General features: G+C 47.9%; 1 protein-coding gene across 3 annotated transcripts in view; it reads left to right on the top strand.

Annotated features, from left to right (window-relative positions):
• sema4ba (sema domain, immunoglobulin domain (Ig), transmembrane domain (TM) and short cytoplasmic domain, (semaphorin) 4Ba) overlaps positions 1-10000 on the top strand; it is a 64026-nt gene that overhangs the window by 33927 nt on the left and 20099 nt on the right. The window lies entirely within an intron of this gene.

Below are 10000 nucleotides of genomic sequence, written 5' to 3'. Positions count from 1 at the left end.
CTGCACAACAAACCTGATGGAGCGTCTCAGCACCACACACACACACACATGCCATAAATCACTCCTGACTTGCAGCACCCCTGTGCTAACAGAAATATTAGCTTTTTACGCTTGACTCATGTGGCGCTCCTCTGCCCTCCTGTGTGCCGGGGGGTGCATACGCGTGGGACTCTTCCATCTCCTTTCAGCGTTTGCCGTGACGCTTGTTTTGATTCGGGCGGCCATTGTGTCGAGCAGTAAAAAGGCACCTGACCCATGTGCTGAGTGGCATTAAAGCAGTTGACAGAAGAGTTATGCAGACAGGATGTATCTTTTATTCCTTTTCACAGTGTCGTGCAGAAACAACACCGCGTGAATACAGTTGAGGTTTTGCCCCTAGGGCTTGAGTAGCAAGGAGTGGAGGACACCTTGTTTTCAGCATTCACAGTGTCCAGGTAGGGTGTGTGAGTTATAGCTCCCATAAGCGTGTTATTTACAAGTCAGTATTATACTCCAACTCTCTCCAAGAAAACTGGGCAGGTCACATTGACTTTGCAGGCTCCATGGCCCCTAATGAGGCCTGCGAATCTGGGACGGTGATGTGGAACAGACTCACACTGAGTGGAGAGATGTCCCCAGGGCCCAGTGATGGTGTAACCTCTGTTTATGAGCTTGTATCCCTCGCGAGGCACCCCTTTGTTCTGTTCTGCGGCGTTTGTTGGTGTGTGTGTGTGTGTGTGTGGGGGGGGGGGGGGGGGGTGTAAGTGTGTGCATGTTGGCAAGTGTCTGCCTGTGTCATTATTTGAACATTTATGGTAATAGGAAAAGCTTTAACATGAGCTCCAAACTATAAATGTCAGTCAGTCTTCCATACATACATACTCAGGCCGCACATGCTGGTCTTCATAGCCAGTGGCAAATCCATAGCAAGCATGTCAAGCCCATGTCACACCCTGTTTAGTGTATCTCAGCAGCACTCTTTAGCCCTTTGCCTGAGGGGGCACAGTGGGGCTGGACACTGGGGGTTGGGGCTCGGGGTCAGAAGAGGGGGTATGTCTCCGTAAGTACACCAGACAGTCCAGATCCTCCTCCAATGCCACCACCCACCCCCATTGCTCCCTCCCCCGCTCAGCATCGTTGAAAACCCCAGGGACTTGACTGACACATGTGGACATAGCTGCGACAGGACAGAGACGGACAGATGGAGGGGTGTAGGGAGGGTGTGTGTGTGAGAGAGAGAGAGAGAGTGAGCAGAGGAGAGGGGGATGAGGGATGAGAGACTGAAAGTTAGAGCAGTTCCTCTGTCTCCCCAGCAGGACTAACATTTTCCTGGCCACTCTTCTCCTGCACTCTCCCACCCCTATCAATACCCACCCACTTTAATGAAGAGCCTGATCTGCCATGAATAATGAATGTGGATTTGTGTGTGTGTGTGTGTGTGTGTGTGTGTGTGTGTGGTGTGTGTGTGTGTGTGTGAGAGAGAGAGAGCAGATGAGTGTGTGTGTGTGTATATGTGTATGTTTGTGAGTGTGTGTGTGTGTTTGCGAGGGAGTGAGTGAGTGAGTGAGTAAGTGACTGTGTGTTTGTGTGTTTTGGAATGTGTGTGTGAGTGTGAGGGGTGGGGGTTGGGGTTATGGTATGAATACCGGTCTGGTTCTCATTATGCGCCTATCTGGAGGGATCGTGGCTCCAGGGGAGAGGGAGAGAGACCCACCTCCTATCTCCTTTCCTGTCCACTCACTCCGGATCCAGGCCCTTAATGCGGACCAGGGCGAAGAGCTCGGGCCTTCAGAGCGTGCTCTAAGGAGGACACCTGCAAGATAGTCATACACTCTTAACACACTTATGGCCCAGTGAATGACTCTGAGTTCAACACGTTCACACTGAGGCAGGATGTGGAGGAATCTGGCCTAGCTGTGGGCACTTGATTCTGCGGTTTGGGAAGCATAGGATGCAATGTTTGCCCTTGTCCTTTGAGCAGGACACGCCTTCCACCAGGCCCTTTTGAATTGATCTCGCAGCACTAAATCAACCTGACAGTCTTGTCAAACGAGATAACATATCTTCCAAGCATATACAGTGTATATATATATATATATATATATATACTGTACATCACACACACACACACACACACACACACACACACAGACAGACAGTAAAAGACGCTGTATATACACACCTTTGGGTGTGCATGACAGATTTCCTAATGCCTGCAGATCTACTTGTCCTTTGAAAAAGGGTAGAAGGGAGTTTTTTTACTGGACTTGCACAAGCGCGAGGTGTGGCACTACATACATAAGCTTCACGCTCAACATTGTAAGTCTGGGTGGGTGATTTGTACGATCCTAGAAAGAACAATGTCCTCTAATTGTAGTCCATACATCACACATACAGCCACAACAGCTAGACACAAGCCCCTAGTGGATAAGCACATAACTCAAGGGGCTGAGGGGTTTTTTTTGGTCGTTTATTTAAACTGGAGAACGGTGTTTTAATAACCTTTGGATGGAGGTGGCACGTTGCCATCAGCTGACAGTCAGGTTTTGATAGGACAAGCAGTGAGATGATATGGCGAGGATTTGCAGAGCAAGCGCTTCTAGTTTGAATAGGCGGGACAAGTAATTTGGAGTTTATTTGCGGTTCAGGAATCCTGGGATAAAGGAGCCTTAAGCCGAGATGTGTAGTGGCAGCATCAGTTTGTTTTTCTTTGCCGCGTCGCAGGGAATCCAGCGTGATTACGCTGATCTCGACCACATCAGTGTTTATGAAACCCACTTTCAGAAAGGCATGGTTGGTGGTGAAGGGAGAAGGTCGTTAATCACACCAGACAGACCTGAAGAAATAACACCCTCATGGCTCTTACACGCACATTAGCAAAGTGCCCTGTGCATCTGTGTGTGTGTGTGTGTATTAGTATTAGTATTAGTGTGTGTGTGTGTGTGTGTGTATTAGTATTAGTATTAGTATTAGTGTGTGTGTGTGTGTGTGTGTGTGTGTGTGTATTAGTATTAGTGTGTGTGTGTATGTGTGTGTGTGTGTGTGTGCGCAATGCATCCAACCCTGGACTCATCCCATTGTGATCATATTGTTCCTATCATATCTCCACAGACGTGTTTGGGCATTAGGCTGACTAGTTGGCTACAACACAGCTGGCTGAGATTCTCCATCAGTGTGGGATGAACACAAGTGAGGCAACATGTTGTGGCTGTGCCCTCTAGCTTTCCGTATCTTTCCGAGGCCCAGAGCTCTAGGGGCAGTAGAATAGTGGTCTCTCATGCCCTATCTGATAAAAAGCACAATCTCAGCTTACATAAAGCTCCTGGCATAATTGCAGGTTATATAAGATTGAAACCTTTTTTTCACTTTAAATTAGGAGTTTAATTACATTCTTTCCTCAAGTAAATATCTGGAGGTGCTCATGAAACCTATAATTGCCCCTTCTCGCACAGCCTCATGAATTCTGACGAACATGCTTTTTTTTTCTCTCTCTTGACCCCTTTGGCTGGAGGTCTCATGTTTGTGTGCAAGTCCTCAGTTCCCCCTCGGCATCAGTGATGTTTGTTTTTTTCTTCTCTTCGCAATGGGGGGGGGGTTGGTTTCCCTTGCGACACATACAAATATGCCTTGTGTTTGGCTGCTCTCCCCACCCCTTGCGAATGCCAAAACGTCACCATGGTGTCCATTCTGGCACGCTGCCGCTGGTGTGCCATCTCACGTAAGTGAGCGGCTACTCCGAGCGGTCTCCTTAACGCAAACACCGTCCCCTGTCGCTGGCTTGATGAATCTCCCAGCTCCCATTACCATCTCAGCCCCCCCCCCCCCCCCTCTCCCAGCAATGCCTCCTTAATCCAGTCCAGATGCTGCCATCACTGGTTCCCACCCTCTGGCTCACATCACCACCCTGACACGACCCCTTCATTCAATCATTTCAGCGTTCCCTATGATGGATGGCTTTTGCCTTATGCAACACCACCGCCAGGTGAAGGTGAGGAGTCTGGCTTGGACGCAGGGCCGCCACCTCTCTGCTCTGCTGGGACTAGCGTTGTGCTGTTTTCCCATCATCCTCCTCTTCCTCTGTCCCACAAATACTCAGCATACATTTGTCTACTTGTCTCGTCCTGGTGTTGTGCAGGACTTCCTGTGAGTATCCGGGTGGGAGGTGGGGTGGGGGGGGGGGGGGTGATGGAGAACGTTGTGACCCCTGCTTTGAGTCGGGTGCCCTGGGGAGAGGGGGAAAGGACGGAGGGGGAGTGGGTTTTCCTTTTTTTTTCTGGGTGGGAAGAGGCTCTTAAAGTGCACTGTATCAGTGGTCTCTCCTTCCCAGGAGTGCTGCGCTGACCACTTCCTCTGAGTAACAGAGCATTTTTAGGGAGATTGAAGGATGGTGTGCTTTTTATTGAATTTGAAAAAAAAAGAATGAGAGTGCATGCTTTCAGGGCTCGGCACTTTGCGAGGACAACAGACCCCCTTAATAAACTTGCAAGAACACGCTTCAGAAATAACTTCACATTTATTGGCAGTGGATTTGTGCTCTGGGTTATGTGGGTGTATGAGTGAACATAGATTCTGGTTAATATACATTCTGGTGTATGTGTATGCGTGTGCACGTTCGTGTATGTTTTATTTTTTGGTGTATATAAACTTTGAGAAGATGATTGTACAAATTGTTTAGATGGAGGAAAGATGTTTGTTGAGGGATCAAGTGTGGAAAACAAACACTTGGCAAAGTCTTGTGATTTTACTGGTGTGAACCCATGAGTGTCTGTGCTCTCCCAATGTTTCTCTCACGCACAGCTGGCAATAGCAGGAGACTCTGACGGCAGCCGGTTCTGGAGTGGAAGTCCACCAACAGAACAGTTTTTTTTTTTTTTTTAAAACATGTTTGCCTGGGATATATGAAAACTGTTGCAACAAAACAAGAACTATAAAAGTATTTATGAGAAAAGCACAACAATGTTCTTGTTGTAAGTTCTTACACAAACACACCAGGTGAAAGAGATGGTTGGAATGAATAAAAGAGAAGAAAAAACAGTTTTGCTCAAAACCCCCTTTTCCAGGCCCATCTGTTTGGAGTTAGCTGTTACTGAGATGTCTCTGTTTTAGGATGGGATGTTATAAACCCCAGAAGCTTCTAGATGCCTTTTTTCGTCCGGGCACTCCCCCTGTGATTGTGTAGATGTAAGATTGTGTGTTCTACTTTAAAATGGATTTGATCCCTGCGGATGGCAGCCGACTCTCCCAATGGCTCATCTGGACCCGATCTGGCGCAAATCAGCGCCAGCCCTGTTCCAGAGTCATTCGATGTCTGGGGTAAAGGTTTAAATCCCCAGGCCTGGAGCTATCGCCCCCTTCTTGCCCTCCTACCCCACTTGCATACCCCCTTACCTGCCCCATGTCTGATGCTAAGATCAGAGTTGCCCATCAGGCCTCCTGTGCTGATCTGACAAGTTTGGGCCCCCACTCTCTTCTTTCTCTCTCTCTCTCTCTCTCTCTCTCTCTCACCTCTCTCTCTCTCTCTCTCTCTCTCTCTCTCTCTCTCTCTCTCTCTCTCTCTCTCTCTCTCACCTCTCTCTCCGCTTCATGTCTTGTTGTTTTGCCTCTGGGCTGCGTGCCACCGGATTTCTCTCCTGGAGAAAGGGAAAAAAAGAGAAATAAATCTGGGTCATGTTTGTGGACAGACCAGAATGAAATGGGGCATCAGATGTTCCCTCCGTAAAAAAAGATGGGATATCAGTTTTCCAAAATGCACCCCAAACGAAAAGAAGAAAAAAAATCAGTGAAAGCAGAGAGGAGGGAGAATGAGAGAGTTTTCTTTTTTTTTGGGGGGGGGGGGGGCGGTCCGTCTGTTTTTTCTCTCCAGCCCTCCAGGTTGTTTGCCGTCCTGACAGGCTCTAAATGAAAAAGCAGTGTGAAGAGTGCATGTGTTTCAAACACGCATCAGGGGCTTGTCATTCACTTCACACCTGGTAATGACATCATTGTTTCTTCAGTGATTACAAAGCAGCGCTGTGGTGGCACAGATAAGGCACTGACTAAACATGACTCAGCACTCCGACTCATCTGCTGAATTGCATGAACCTGTCTCGTTTATTCAGCGCAAAACACAATACGATGATGTGGATTAATCCACCATGCTCACGTCATTGTTCTTTGCAGGTGTCATTTTTCTTTTCCAAACATTGCAGAGATTGTTGTACATGCAGAGATTGTTGTACAGTTGTGGTGTTGTCTGGGTACATATATTATAATAAAAGTGGTTCTTTATTTGCAGGCATCTTGAAGGCACAGTGATGCTATTGTAGTTTATTCATGAAGGGTTAAGATGAGGGTTTGGACTTGGAGAATGAGTTGGAGTTCTGCCACTGTTTGACTCTGTTAACTGTTACACTTTATTTTTTTCCCCAAACGTATAATGTTCAGCCATGTTTAGTTGAGTGAAATAAGCGATGACATTCAGGCCTCTCTGAATCAAATGTCTTGTATGAGATTATGCCTGCATAACAACCACCACGCCACTGTGTATTCCAGCATCACTTTGGGCATCAACTGAAAAGAAAGGGCATTATTTTAACATCTGCACATGGGGGCTTGGGAAACCTGATACCCATCAGAAACAGTAGGCATTTACTTAAGCAAAGCTGTCTGTTCCGATGCCAAACAAAGCGCCATGCCTTTGATCTGGCGCACCGAGGGCCAGATTGCTACACGTTCTACTCTCGCGCGCGCCGACGGGATGCTCTGCGTTACTAATTAACTTTGGGCATGTGCCTCGGAAAAGACCCATCGGGAATTCCACTCCGCTCTGGCCGGCTACGAAGGGCTTCCGAAGAGCCTAACATAATTAACGTTCCCCCTGTCCCCCCTTAACAGGATTAGGGAGCAAAGCAAAGAAGGATATGGCAATCCATTTAGCGCTGGCATTTTCCAAAAATGACACGTAATTGTATAATGACACTAATGGCTTTGTATTGCTCACAGCTGCTGTAAGGTCGAGGCATCTCCGGACCACATCTCTTTGTACTTCGGGCATACTGGCTATAGTAACTGGACTCTGAGTGTAGTGTGTGTGTGTGTGTGTGTGTGTGTGTGTGTGTGTGTGTGTGTGATAAGCGTTCATATCTCTCTGTGTTTGTATAGCCTTAATGAGAGTAGCATGTAGTGGCATGTTTTTGTTGTGTAGTGTCAGTACCTCTCTCCATCCCACTCTTTCTCTCTACCTCACAAACATGCTCTTCCTCTCTCTGTGTCTGGGCTAGTGGGTTGAATGTAGCCCAGTCCAGCTCTGCCCAGCTCGTCTCAGCCCAGCAGAGCGGAGGGAGAGTTGGTTGGCAGAGAGAAGCAGGACAGGAAGAGGGGTGTTGCGAGCCAGCGGGCGGATGGACGGATGGGAGCCTGGCTGGCTGAGCTGACTGGGCTGGACCGGACTGGGCAGGGCAGGCGGGCGCTGAAGGATGCACCTCTTTTCAGACGCGGCCAGCAGGTTAAACACTGGCCTGATTAATGCCCGCAGAGCCTGCGTGTGAAAACGGACACCCGCCGCCCAGCGCACCGGTTCAGACAAGTGGGCCTCTGTGCTCCCAAAGCTGCACAGGAAAACTAGGAGAGCAGAAAGGAAGGCAGCCGAGGAAGGGGCCGGGGGGGGGGGGGGGGGGTACGTTTTCTGATAGCACCCCACCCCCCACCACCACACCATCTCCATTTGCTTCAGCTTCTGTCTGCACCTCTGCTTCTAGCTTCTCCTGGCCTCATGTTAGAAACCCTGATGGCAGCATTCTGCCTTTGTGGGCAGGGGAAAACAAAACACAAACAGTACACGTAATGCTTTCATCGGAGCAAAAACATATATTTACTCCAGGCACGGCAGCACAAGGCAGTGTTTGTGTTATTATCTGAATCCAGGCTTTTATTAAGCGGGCACGCTTCACTTGGCACGGCCCGTGTGATCATACAGAGACGTCTGTGTGTGAGTGAGCTAAAGAGGCCCTTTGAAGCGCTCTGGGCAGGAAGCACTAAGTGGGGGTTTGTGTGTGTGTTTGTGTGTGTGTGTTTGTGTGTGTGTGTGTGTGTGTGTGTGTTTGCGTGTGTGTGTGTGTGTGTGTGTGTGTGTGTGTGTGTGTGTGTGTGTGTCAGAAGGGATGGGACCCAACAAGGCAAAGCCAAACAAGCTATGATTGGGACACAACAGTGCCCAGCTTACCTGCCCTGTTCTAGGATCTCTCTCTCTCTCTCTCTCTCTCTCTCTCTCTCTCTCTCTCTCTCTCTCTCTCTCTCTCTCTCTTTCAGGCTCCAGCAGACACTAACACCACTCTCCCTCTGGAGTGCTCTATCAAAACAAAACAGGATGATTCTGTTCTTTTTCTGTCCCCAGTCAGTCCCACAGTGCATCACCACTACAGTGCGCTCTCTCGTTTTTTTTACTATCTGTAAGACAGGGGCCACAAGAGGCAGCTGTCGTCGTCATGGAATCGCCCTGAGGAGACGACCTCAGCCGGTCTCACAATAATACCCAGGCTTGGGAGACTGTAGAAGCCTGTAGAAGTGCTGTGTGTGTGTGTGTGTGTGTGTGCATTTTGTATGAACAAGCACACTCACATGTGAATGTGTGTAGCTTTTTATTGCTTATACTGACATCTTAGATAGCATTTAGTTTGACTTATGACACGCTGGGTTGCTCTCTCTCTCTCTCTCTCTCTCTCTCTCTCTCTCTCTCTCTCTCTCTCTCTCTCTCACATGCGCTTGTGCGTTCTCATTCACGTTCTCATTCTCGTTCTCTCTCCCTCTCCCTCTATCAGTCCACTATGGTAATATACGCTATAGTTTTACAATTTCCAACACTAGACTGAACCTTTGCTTAAGTCAAAGTGTATAGTTTTTTAAATTCTAAATTAAAAAATTAAAGAAAAAATAGCACTAGCTCCTACCAAGGCCTCCATTTTTGAATAATTCTCCTCCAAAGAGACTTTTAACATATACATTTGATTTACCAAAGCCCCATTTTCCAAGTCTTCCAGCTCACTATGCAGCTGTGCCTTCATCCATCAGTGGAGGCGGCCAAAAAAGGCACGGCTTTCATGTTGAAGTCGTCTGAATGCATCACAGGCTGCGTAGATGCCAACATAAACCATCATGATGAATGATTAGCCTTTTTGAAATGGCTATGCAGTGATGTCTGGAAAGTCAGTGGATGGAAGTGAAGTTAATAGATTTCGCTGATGTGTATTGCTATTCGAATTGAGTGGATTGCTGATACAGTCAGTCACAACAGCACCTCAAACCCAGTTCGGACAGACGGAGAAGACAAACAGCCCATGCCTCTGGAGAGCAGGGCTGCACATCTGTCCACTTCATTATTAGTATGTCCAGGGGATGGTCAATGGATAGCTCCGCACTTGTGTGTGAAAATCATTTCTTATGCTGAAGGAATTAGTCTCCGCAAAGGTCCGAAGGTCTTTATAATCAACGTCAAAGAGGAAAAAGGGGAGGAAAGATGGCACTAATACACATGTGATTAGAGCAAAACTAATACCAAATCTGCTGCTTAACAACATGAAGAAGCAAATATCCTGGCTCGTGAGGAGTCGTATGAATTCCCTTAATGACGCCCAATTACTCGGCTCATTGTCTAAGCTGTGGGTGGAGAACATGACAGCGGTGACTTGACTCAGGAGAATAATTGGGCAAGTGATCCTCCATGGTGAAAATCCCTTTAAGGCCTTGTTTTGGTTGGCGTGCCCTTTGTCTTCGTTTCTGTAAATCACCGTTCAATTTCCCAGAAGTGGTGCGGAGCAAACACTAGAAGTGTCGATGAGCAGGGTGAAGAGGTGTGTGTGTGTGTGTGTGTGTTTTGAAGGTTGTCTTTGTTTGTTTCATCTTGTAATCACCACACTCTAGAGGAAAGGGTAAGAGACAGACAGAGAAAGAGAGAGGCTAGATGGATGGTAGATCAGTGGGGGAGGGGGCAGCCTGTGTGGGGATCCTCCTGTGATTTGACAGGCGGATTTAGCCATAATAAGGCCTC

The sequence above is a fragment of the Alosa sapidissima genome, chromosome 11 (genome assembly GCF_018492685.1).
Source record: "Alosa sapidissima isolate fAloSap1 chromosome 11, fAloSap1.pri, whole genome shotgun sequence".
Lineage (NCBI taxonomy): Eukaryota > Metazoa > Chordata > Actinopteri > Clupeiformes > Clupeidae > Alosa > Alosa sapidissima.
This window is presented reverse-complemented; position numbering and strand designations above follow the sequence as displayed.